Source organism: Melanaphis sacchari, unplaced genomic scaffold, assembly GCF_002803265.2.
Source record: "Melanaphis sacchari strain LSU unplaced genomic scaffold, SCAv2.0 Contig8_pilon_pilon, whole genome shotgun sequence".
NCBI lineage: Eukaryota > Metazoa > Arthropoda > Insecta > Hemiptera > Aphididae > Melanaphis > Melanaphis sacchari.
The window spans coordinates 1,918,229-1,930,855 of NW_020271635.1; the positions used below are offsets into that span (position 1 = coordinate 1,918,229).

The following is a 12,627-nucleotide window of genomic DNA, read 5'->3' on the forward strand; positions in this document are numbered from 1 at the left end:
CGAGTATAATATCTATGAAAATTCAAAATTTTCCAGTGTAAAATCCAAAAACGAATAACAAAAAGTTTTTATTTTTATTATTTATGTAAATATTATACAATATATATATATATATATATATATTACATGATAAATATTGTATTATATACTCTTGAAACTTAAGTAAAGTACCTAACCATATATTGATGGAATTTATAGCATTGAGTGGTTAATTTTAGTCACTTTAAGGTCACAACACCAATTGTGTTTTGAACGTTTTTTGGTATTACTTGGGAAACTACAAATGGATAGGTCAGATATTTTTTGTAATGGTCAAATAGAATATAGCGAAAATAGCTTTAGGTATAAATGGTCACTATATAATGTATTATATTTGAACCAATAGAAGTACTTTGATTATTCGACAAAGGTATTTTAGATAACAATGTTTAAGTCTATTGAAGTTTAATATCAAAGTAGATGCCATATATTATGATTAGTAAAACCACGTTGGCTTCAAATTCAGTTCATAAGATGTTATTTTATGACCAAAGGCTATTTATTCAAATTATGAGAGAATTAAATGTTGCATTATTGACGGAACCGATTGTTTAAAGATTTATAACGCTAGACAGACTAAAGCTGTTTAAATAAGTTTTATAAATAGTAGTAAAGCTGTATAATATTTATATACTCATTAAACAGAAAGTGATTCATCAAGCATACTGACCTTTATTTTTCTTTTAATTATTAATTTATTCAAATTATGGTTTTTAGAATTTTTGAGTATACTATTAAGTTCCATATTTTCAAATACTTATATTTTGTATACTATTTAAAGAGTTTTTTGTGAAGATATTGTAACTTATTTTTTTTTAAATTAATATTATCACATGTTTCGTGAATAGTGATGATAATATCAAATGCACAAAAAATAAGGGCAAAATACCGCGTTAATGAATTATTCTATATAATCGAATAGATTTAAATTTAACATTATAAATTGAATACAACAAATTTATTCCAGAAATATCTTTTATATGCATTTGACTAAAAGTATAGCTAATATAATCCATAAAAACTCAATTTACTGAATTTTACATAAAATCTATATGTGAAACCCGATAAATAAAATTACTCTGTTATAAGGTATTAAATAAATATAAGTAGTTAAAATGAAAATAAATTTTCTTTTATTGTTTTATATTTTATGGAATGCATGAATACTTGATTCGTATAAGATAAGTAGATACATACACATTTAAATATAAACTTGCAATGCAAGTATATATTGCTATATGTATAATTTGATTGCATATTTCGCTGTGACATTGAAGATTAATTATAACGTAAAAAAATGATTTATACCTTATATTGTACTCGAATAGTTTTCATTACTGAACACAAGAGATGTTTCTACAAATATGGATGAAAAATATTGAAATTCGTATTTTTAAATCTTGAATAAAATCTCAAATACTTTAAATATTTTTAAATAATTGTTGTTTTAAGTGTTCAAATAATGTAAAATATATTTATTCTTTACTTCTTGTGTTTGTATAATATAGTTTTTGTGAATTTCTTATACTGTTTTTTTAGAACTAATAATAATATACTTGAAATTACTAAAAAATATATTAAAATCATATAACATTTTATTGAATTATAATACACTATTTATAATTATAGTTATTACTCAGTAATAGTATAATATATATTATATATAAATAGTAAAAATCTAATACCTCATTTGGGTCTCCCACCATATTAAAGTTAAAAGTATTAAAATACCTTAAATATTTATAGGGTAAAAAAATTATTATAAATAATATATACAATTAAAGTAAGCACAAATGTTTGACTTAGGTCACATAACAGTTAAGTATGGTATCTTAAAAATGAATAGCTTTTTAATTCAAAAAACATGAAAAAGTTGATACATATTTTTATACTTTACGATTGTTTGAATCATAAGGTCATAATAATTATCCAAAAAATAATCTATATTAAGAAAATAAGTTTGCAATACAATATTAAGTATCTAAAAATTTTTATTGTACAATGTCTAATTATAAGCATTTTTCACAGTAGATACTTCATTATACTAAATTGTATATCTTTTATTTGAACAGTTTAAGACTATTATATCGTATTTTATTTGTTAATATTTTGTATCAAACAAAAGTATACGTTATTCATTATAGATTGTATGTAAAATAAGTATAAAATACTGTTATAATTAACTAAATAAGGTACTATTGATATTTTTAAGCAATGTTTTATAACTTGCGTAATATTATATATGCATGTTTTAAATATCGGTAGAAATTAGAAAGAACAACGTAATTAAAATATAATTTTTTATACATTAATATTAATTAATTTTAAATCACCTATTATTCTATGATTATTATATCCAATATATAAAATATAAATACATATCTAATTATTTAGATGCATCTAAATACATTCTGAATTCTTGAAAAGTCAAGTCAGGCAATTGATAATGTTTTTTTACTTTATGAAATTAGGTTGATTTATATTATTATTTAGTACCATACTACTTCAAAATGTATTAATGTTTGAAGTAGTATTATAAGTTCTATACAACGAATTCGGACTTGTATTGCTTAGATACTAATAGTTACGGTCCATAGACATTATTTTAAGTTATATACATTCCATCGTGTTGGATAAAAATATAATAGTTAGTATATGTACCTATACATTTAAGTTATTTATTTTCCAAAATGTATAAGCTTATTTTCTTTGCAGAGTTCATTTTCATATAACACTTTTTGTTACTGTCTAATAAATAACTAACAAACCATGGAATATAATAGATAGTGTGAATGAAACATTTTCACGTACAATTTATGATAATGGTACGTTTAAACATTAAGTATACTTAGAAAGTATTTTTGAACTAAAGAAAAAAACAAAGGCGGACAGAAAGTAAGGAAGAAGTAGGTTTTTGGTTAATGAAGGGGGAAGAGGGAGAAGGAAAATCGTCTTACATCATTTACTAGTACGCAGAATACTGACCAGATTTAAAAATAAGAAAAATTATTATTTTGAGCAAAATTTTTATCCCAAAAATTTTCTTAGAACTTATAGAAAATAAAGTCAAAATTTAAAATAAATTAAATTTTATAATATTAATATATTATACATAGCTCAAAATAAATAGTATAAACTATACACTTACTATACTTAAATAATGAAAAAGTTTGTAAAGTATCGTAAAATATTATTCAATACATTTATTGAACCTAGATAGTATGAAAAAAGTTAAACAGTCTTAATATATAAATATATATATATATATATATAACCATCAGTAACTTCGAACTTTGTAGTTTGTACGTTACGAAGATAATAGATGAATAATGCAAAACAATAAATGTTAGCGAGTATATTTCTTTGAAGACCTATGATAGAATATAATATTGTTAATATTGTTAAATAATGGTCTTATCTTATTCAACTTAACTTCAGATTATAATTAGTTTTTGAATTTGTATTTGAAGTAGAATGTTGAATTTTATTTTTAATGATTAAATTAATATAATTATTAAGTATATAATTTGAACATAACCATGTATTTTTGCTACCAAAAGACGATTCCCATTTAAAAGAGTTTTTCCTTGCATTCTGCGATAAGACATAAAACTATTATTTTACGTGTTTAATATGAATTGTATTTTATTTCGATTTAAAATTAAAAACATTTTGCAAATAGTTACTTAAAGCTAATTTTCTTGAACAAAAATACTCTTTCGAGTAGTCAAATAAAAATGTAAGTATCAAATAATAATTAAATAACAATTAAATATGTAATGTACATATCTGATATACAAGAAAAGTATTCTAATTGTTGAATAAATATAACTGCTATTCCAAATAAAATTTAAAAAAATAATAATTATCATTTAACAAAAAAAAAACAATTATTATGAGTATTTTAATATAAATGATCATTTTAGAAAAGACATACTTTAATGGGGTAGGTAAGTTAAACTAAAATTACTAGCTGAAAATGTAGATTAATATATATTATAAATGTATTTATAATAATAATAAGATAGTTAGTTATTGGTTTAAATTATTAAATCACAATATCAATGTTTCTTTTATTTTGTTTATGTAAGTATATTGATAATTTCATTTAATTATATCATAATAATTTTATGACAATGGAATAATGCCAAACCGTTCATTCTATTTTATTTCTTAACGATGTTTTTTTATTTAAAAAGTGATACGAATAGTACAATATTTTAAATTGTGAATAAAACATATAAAAAATTAAAAAATTAAATAAGATTATAGGTACTTTTTTACTCACTATGCATATCACTTATATTTACTAAATATAATTTTTTTGTTCCTGTTTTTTAAATTCAAAATTAGGAAGAAATAGAGCATCTTACTAATATAATTAAAGTAAAGTATTACTTCCACAAAGTGAAAAAAGTCGGCTGATGATAGAGAGACTAAAAAAATACACATCACTTTGAAATTAATACGTTCATTTAAGTAATTAGAAACAATACTTAATTGTTCAATGAATATTATATTCCTAGCATAGTAAAAATATTTCCAAAAGTATTTTTTTGGTACTTGACTTGTACGATTTAAATTTGTCGGTAGTATCTACACGAGGATGGGCTAAACCAACAAAAATATATCAATATGTAAATTTTCTATTCGATTTTTGTGAAGTTTTGCTAAATTAATTAATATATAACAAAAAACTAATCTCTGATAGTAGATACCTACATATTTATTTTTTTAAGGTGACATAATGTACATGATATTAAAAAAATAAGTACAATTCATTATATATAATATATATATATATATATACTTTCTTTTTTTTTTCGATTTAATTTTTAAATACTATACATAACGATATAGTGCATTAATTAGTCATAATTCCATTTTGTAAATATATAATTTATTATATTTTACATTAATTTGTTGCAGACTCAATACTTATATCAAGGTTAATTACGTTTTTAATTTTAAATAAATAATTAAATAATAAAAAATGTTAACAAATTTTTCAATTTCGATAAATTTGATTTTGTGTTTTGAAAAAAAAAAACTTGATATATATACGTAGATGTATAATATTGTTTTATCCTCAACAACGGGATAGGCGTATAGCGTTTCCATGGTACGAGTGGGAGTGGAACGGTATTTTGGGGGTATGCTACGGTTTGCCGGCGCCAAAGCTTTTTAAGTGCTCTTCAGTATCAGGACGGACACATGTTGACTCTAACGCGTCTACTGGACTTCAGCGCGCTGTTGGAGAATTATTTCAAATAAATTGTACCGTAATATTATTCTAAGGTAAGTATCAATAGTTAATCGGTAGTGAGATATTGAAAAATAATTAAAAGTTTAAAATTTATTAAAGCAATATTTTATATCATATAAAATATGAGAATAGATATCGTCTATTTTAAAAAAATAACATAAATACAATTCTACGTTTAGCTACCTATATCATGTGTAATAATTTTCTATAAAACTGAGAAATCAATATAAACAAATTTATATAGCATAATATTCTATTTTTTTTTTTTTATACGATTACTTCATAAATTGCTTAATCTATTATATTATTTAATTTAATAATATATAATTGATTAGAAGAAAATATCTGTTGATTATTTTTTTTTAAATGTTTGGGATTAATTCATAATTAAATTACAAATCTATAAATCATTGAGTGATATTTTCTATCGTGTTTCATACTTAATTTGAAACTGCTTGTTTTGACGAGAATTTTTATAGACATATAAAACAATATTGTTTTAAGACTATTATTAACGTTGACAGTTACGTAATATTTTAAAAGACAATTATCTTATTAGAAATATGTATTTATTATAAAAATGCAATGATATAATATTAGTTTAGTATTAATATATTAGTTAACTTAATTATGTTTTAGATATATACATATTTGTATATATCATATTTTAATTCGTCTATATTTTTATTAATTACATTTGAAGTAAAATTATAACAGTTTAAAAATGAACCAGTAGGTATTATTAGCTTTTTCAAGTATTATATTACGAAAAACTATATTTAGTGGCGTGACTTTAAATTAGAGATGTTTGATTAAAGATTTATTTTATAAAACTTTAAAACTATCATGTTTTGTTCAATAAGTTAATCCAATATTAACTGTAAATTTTACGCATAAAAAACCGGTTTACTTAATTTAATCTATATTTCAAAGAATCTTTAATTAATATACATTCAATTTAATATAATTTATGATTTTATTACTCAATATACAAATTTTAAAGTTCGTAAGTCGATTTTTTTTTTTTTTGTAGGTACGTGTAAAAACCAAAAGGATTAATCACTACTTTGAAAGTGAGGAATTTTTTCAATTACCCCCAACGAATATAACAATATCTTTATTAAATTGCATTAAAACAAAGTTTATTATAAAAGCCCTGCAGTATAGATATACTATTAAAAATATATATTAAAACTTATTCTTCTATAAAATGTCGATTACGAGTGAGTATTTATTATTTTTTTTTTTTGTCATGATGTAGTTTATTATTACTACTACCAGTATGTTATCCTACTTTTGGATTTATGTTAGTATTTAAATGTTATTAGATTAAATTAATATTTGAAATTAAAAGAAACTTTTTTTTATGCAATCAAAGAAGTCTTGGAAAAGATTTTTAGTTTATTGTAAAAGTAAACTTGAATCCTTGTACAAAATTTAAGAGTGTGCTTTAGCCTTTTAACTAAAAAAAAAATTAAAACAATAAACTACAGAATAATCTTTTAAATGTATAATATGTTTGTATTATTTTAAAACATACATAAAAACTTAATGTCTCTTTACTACCATATTTTTTTTTTTTTTAATTTTGTGATTATATTATAAACTAATTTAAATTTAATTTTTAAAAACTTTCTCAACTTTTGCATGAAAAATGAAAATTTAATTAGTTATTAACAGTTTTAAATATTATAGGTAAGTTAATTACAAACAATAAACCAAATAAAAATAAGAAATAATAAAGTATTAAGCATTAAATATCGTATAATTATTAATTTATGTAATATTTTGTAATAACTCTGATATAAACCGATCTGACTTACCTAAATATCGACAATTATTTTCTAATCATTTGATCCATTATTAATTGTTTAAATTCTACTTAAATATTAATATATGTATGTATATATGTATATATTATATATAAATATATTTTAATCTGAAAACTCATTAACATTAATAGTAAAATGATATCAAAAAGGACTTAAAAAAAAAAAAAAAATGTACAGTATATCAATATTTTTAATATAATATTTTATGGTTGTTGAAAAGTTATAATTTATCTAAATCATATTTTTTAAGACAAACTGAGAGAATTGGTATTTTTTGAATTTACGACAATTCATATTTTTACAGGTATTATTTTTTCTGTTTTACGTCAGTATTTGTTGAGAAATTACGATTTATCATCGTATAATATTATAATATGTTGTTGTTTGTATGAAATGATCGGTTTATAATGTACTGAAATCACGCTAAAAACAGTGCATCGTTGAAACACATACGTTTGTTACCCACCTAATTTTAAGTATTATTTCAAATTAAATAATAAAACATTGGTATTTTTGGGAAAAATATATAATGCAGTCGTTTTTATTTTACGATGGAATTGAATTGTTTTTACAGCACGTAGAGGTAGACAACAAACTAGACTGACATGCATTGACGGGACCCACCTTACCAAATGGAAAAAAATAAGAAAAAAAAACTAGAACTAAAACTAAAACTTTAATCAAAGAAATATTTCACACACGTATTTAATATAACGTCCAATTTTATTCATGTAATAGGTATACGAGGTGATTAAATAATGATAATTATCTTTTTTAGTTTATTTTTTCAATAATATAATTATTTAAAATCTGGTTTTTGGAATTTTTAAATATGCTTAAAGATCATATTTTCAAATTCTTGAAATTTTTTTTATTACTTAAAAAGTTTCCTGTGGACTTTTTTTTTCAAATAATACCTACTCCTATTATTCTAAATTATTAAGCAGATATATATATATATTTTTTTTTTTTTGAAAATGTCAACGTACTAAAATCAAAATTCGAACAAGTAGTTTTTGTGAACTCTAAGGATAATGAGTTAATAGATTTAGATTTAGTGAAATATATTATGGGTTGTATTAATTTTAAAATTTTAGAAATATTTGTACTAATTTACTAATTTATAAATGTCATATATAATACTATTATATTTATATTCGGTATATTGTTTAAAAATTCCATAAATTATAATTTGAATAATAAATCCATTATTAAATAAAAAAAAATTGGGAATTAGCGTGTTCAGTAAATCATATCATATATTTATTACTGAAAATTCTCCACTGATTTACAAATAATCCTAACCTGTTGTATTTAAAATATATATTATATTTTAATATTATGCAATTGTCGTGTCGCACCGGGGTACGATCAGTGACGACCTCGTGATAGTGCAATATTTTTGTAACGTTGTAGTTATTTGATCGAAACCGATTGATCTGGCATCTGTATTGTAGTGTTTTTAATACTATTATGTTGTGATATAAATGATAACTTCTATTTTTTTTTTTTTTTTACGAATTCGATATATTTGGTTAAGAAAATTAGATATCATATGTAAATAAACTAATTTACTTTTAATATACATACACTTAAACTGCGCAATACAGAAATAACAAAAATAATAATAATTTTAAATTTTTAGCGATACACAAACATTTTCACATTTTTATTATGCTATTGTATGAACGCTATGCACTGTGTTCTACGTTGTTCTACATGCCGACAAAACTAACTCATGACAAGGAAATACTATTAATATTATTATGGCAATGGCGGTAAGCACATCGCAGGAAATTCCTGAATGACGGTCGTTTGCGTGCACTACAGTCGACAAAGACAATTAACAACACAAAATGCTGTTTGCGTAGTGTAATGACTTATAGCTGTGGTTAATATTTTAACTGGTTAAAACATAGCGTTAAAATTCTACGAGAAAATATTATAACATGTCTGTTTACTCTAGCTTGTAGAATAAGTTGACACATGCTGTCCCGCGATATTGTTTAGTACGACGTTTATTCAATTTCAAAGACGGATAGACAATGATCATTGATCACGTTATGGTTATATTTTATTTTATTTTTTAAATTTCTATTATTTTTTCATTCGTCTGAAGAACTTGTTTAGATTTTTAAAATAAAGTAAACCACGCCAAAACCAACCAATCATTATAAAACGAACACTTTTAAAGCACTAATACCGCAACAGTCCTAGACAGAGAATAGAGATACAACGAATTTAAGCTATTTTGTAGAAAATAGTAATATTATATAGGTAGTTAAAACTGTTATTTTATTTTTATTACTTTGAAACTACCATTAAAAGTTAGTAATTGTGAAACTATACATTGAGATTAATTTTAAAATTTTTTTATTCATAACTTCAAATCATTTTTAGAAACTTTCTTTTCTGATTTTTTTATCCCTCGAATTTCTTTTACCTTCTAATTATTTGTAAAATACAAATAATTATGCTGTCAGTCAGCTAATAAAATAAAATATATTACGAATAATAAATCACGCATTGACAAATTGACAACTTATTTTTTGAATAATTCATGCAAGTTATACATTATAACACAATATTTATAATAAACACCTTATCTAGATGCATTAGCATTAGTGATTTATGTTTAATAAGAACCGTCTTTAAACAACAAAATATTTTCTTTTTCTAATCCAACTGATAAAAATAATATGAATGTCAATGAATTGTTCGTTTTGTTCTTAAAATAGCAACTATATATGTTTGTTTTTGATATAGCTGCAGGCACCAGACAGTCATAATATCATATCACTGAGTTAAAACATGAATAATATTTTATCTCTTGTATTGAATAACGATAATATTTCGATAAATTATATTTACAATATGAAATCTTATGGTTTATTGTTTTTATATAAGTATTTATTGTACGTTATTTCTAGTTTCCATATTTTATTTCAAATCATAACACAATATTTTTATATTAATTATCAAAAGTATATACACTGTTCCAAATATCGAGTTTTACATTTATTTAAAAATGATTTTGCCGTAGTAAGTATTAATTTAATTACAATTCAATTTACAAAATAATTGATGTGATTTTTATGTTAAAATTACATAAAAATATGCTTTGTATGAATTTAATTAAAAAAGAAACTAAGAAAAAACATACTATTATCGAATTTACAATATATCATTTTTGTTAGGATTTGAAAAACAATACACTATAAACCTATTGAAAAATTAGAATTAAAACCTAACTCATGCTGTATCATATATTATTTTAAATTTTAACTATACTTATATATCATTAATTTAAACACTCCACAACTTTAACTTAAGTTACCTTATATGCGATGAGTATGAAATTTGTACTTTCATTAGGTTAAATGGTGTACTTAACTGTAAGTTTTCGGTTAACATTTTATTGGTCAACAAAATACCTTTAAAAGTTGTATGCAACATTTCTATTGGTTAAAAACCCAATGTAGACAAAAGTATTTAAGAATAATTTAGTTTTTAACAATATTGTGTTAAGTCAATTTAAAATGATAAAATTACAAAATGGAAAATGTCAAAAAAATGTAAAAAAATGTTCCTTTGTAGTTTTAGATTCTGATTAAATAAACCTATTGATTGCTTGAACAATGATGTAAGTGTTTTGTTTTATGTGTCTGTATACTCGAAAAATAGTAGAAAAATGCTTTGGTTTTCAGTTTTGAGATTGAATTTTAATAGGAAATTAAATTTGATTGATATTTTAAAGATATAAAAATATCTAATATTTTTTATAATTATCAGGAAAAACAAAACAAAAATTAAGAAAAGCAAATTTTTTGTAAAATTAAAACACTACCTAATTATAATTTATTAATGACGTTTTTTTGGCTTATTTATAGACATTTAAAGTTTTCGATTTTCTTATCAATAAATGTTGATAACAATTTTAATTTTTTATTTGGTAAATAATTTTAAGAATTTAATATTAGGTTTCTCACAGATTATATATGTATTTACTGAAAAAAAAAATTGAAAATATAATATAGTTACGATATTCTTTTTTATACATTTTTAAGTTATGATTTTGAATCGTGGAAATTCATAAAAAATTGATTTTATTACAGATTTAAACATTGAACACAAAATTTTTTGTTAATATTTTAACATCAAATTTTATCAACTGTTGAGGTTGTTTTTATTAGACTCACTATCTTAGCGGTTGAAATCTTGTTTATAATTTCAAGTGAATAAGAAATATTCATGATAAATAATCAAACTTGCTCATTCCCTTTAGTTTTCAATAAAACAGTTATTCAAAATCTAATTTTTTTGAAATATTAAATATTATACACACAAGTAATATTTACGAATTCTTAAAATTTTTTCGTACTACTTAAGGGTTGTCTGAACTGTTGAAATGTAAATGTTTGTTTTTCGAAGAAACTTTTTTTTTATTGTAAGTTATTTAGTGAATATTTTTTTCTGAAAATTTTGTAGTATCAAAATCAATATTCAAACAATTAGTTTTTGAATTATTTATCTTTGTATATTTAAGATAATAGGTTCATGATAATATTATTATAATGGATTTATATTAATATATGGTATTATAAACTGAGAATATGATAATGTGGTTGATATTAATCTATCAATATTTTTAGGAACTAATGATCCTTAGTATAAACATTTTGATAACTAGAAAATTTTTCGTTCAAATTTTGAATTATGTACATTAAAATTCAAAGAAAAACATCATTCATAAAATATTTTGGAGAAAAAAAGAAGAGAGGGTGTCCTCATATATAAAACAGAAAATTGTATCATAATTGGATATCTATTCCTTAAGTAGTATGAACAATTTAAGACTTTAAAAATATGGTCTTTAAGTATATCTAAAAATTCTAAAAATCAAATTATTGAAGAAAATAAATATAGTGTAAGCATGCTTATTGCTTGATGATCACCCTTTATCCATTTATATTATATGTATACATTTATGTTAGAATGATAATACACTTCTAGAAACGTAATTTATTTATTCACCGACTGGAGAAATTTTGATACATAATTTCAAATGAATAGTTAATAAATAAATTATTAAGTATTTAAAGTTTCGATAATCAAAGTAGTGTCGTTAGAGTACTTCGCAAAATGTTGCTCTTCAGGTATTAAAACTTTGAATTCTTATAATTGATTAAAAAACTATTCATTCAAAATTCGATTTTTTTCTGTAAGACTTTCTTCATTAAATATTAAACTTCGGAATACGAAATTAAAAATGTATGTTGTCAATCAAAATACTTAAAAACAGTAACGATTAACAAAAATATAATATGTTTTTTTTTGTTCGTAAATGTCATTTTTTGTAATGAGATCAATTTAATGTGTAAATCTGATACTGACAAGAAGGTTAGACTTTCGAATTAAAAGTGTAGTCACTCCACTTGGTATAATAAAGTATCTAATACTATAATATGTGATGGAAAATCATTAGAAGGT

The 12,627-nt window shown here is 21.8% G+C and overlaps 1 protein-coding gene across 1 annotated transcript in view; it reads left to right on the forward strand.

Moving 5' to 3' along the window:
* Positions 1-5,268: 5,268 nt before the first annotated feature.
* Positions 5,269-12,627, forward strand: part of LOC112602540 (calcitonin gene-related peptide type 1 receptor-like) — a 99,660-nt gene continuing 92,301 nt past the window's right edge. Inside the window, exon 1 of the mRNA XM_025350661.1 lies at positions 5,269-5,337. The gene's annotated coding sequence lies outside the window, so the exon portion shown is untranslated. The remainder of the gene's footprint in view (positions 5,338-12,627) is intronic.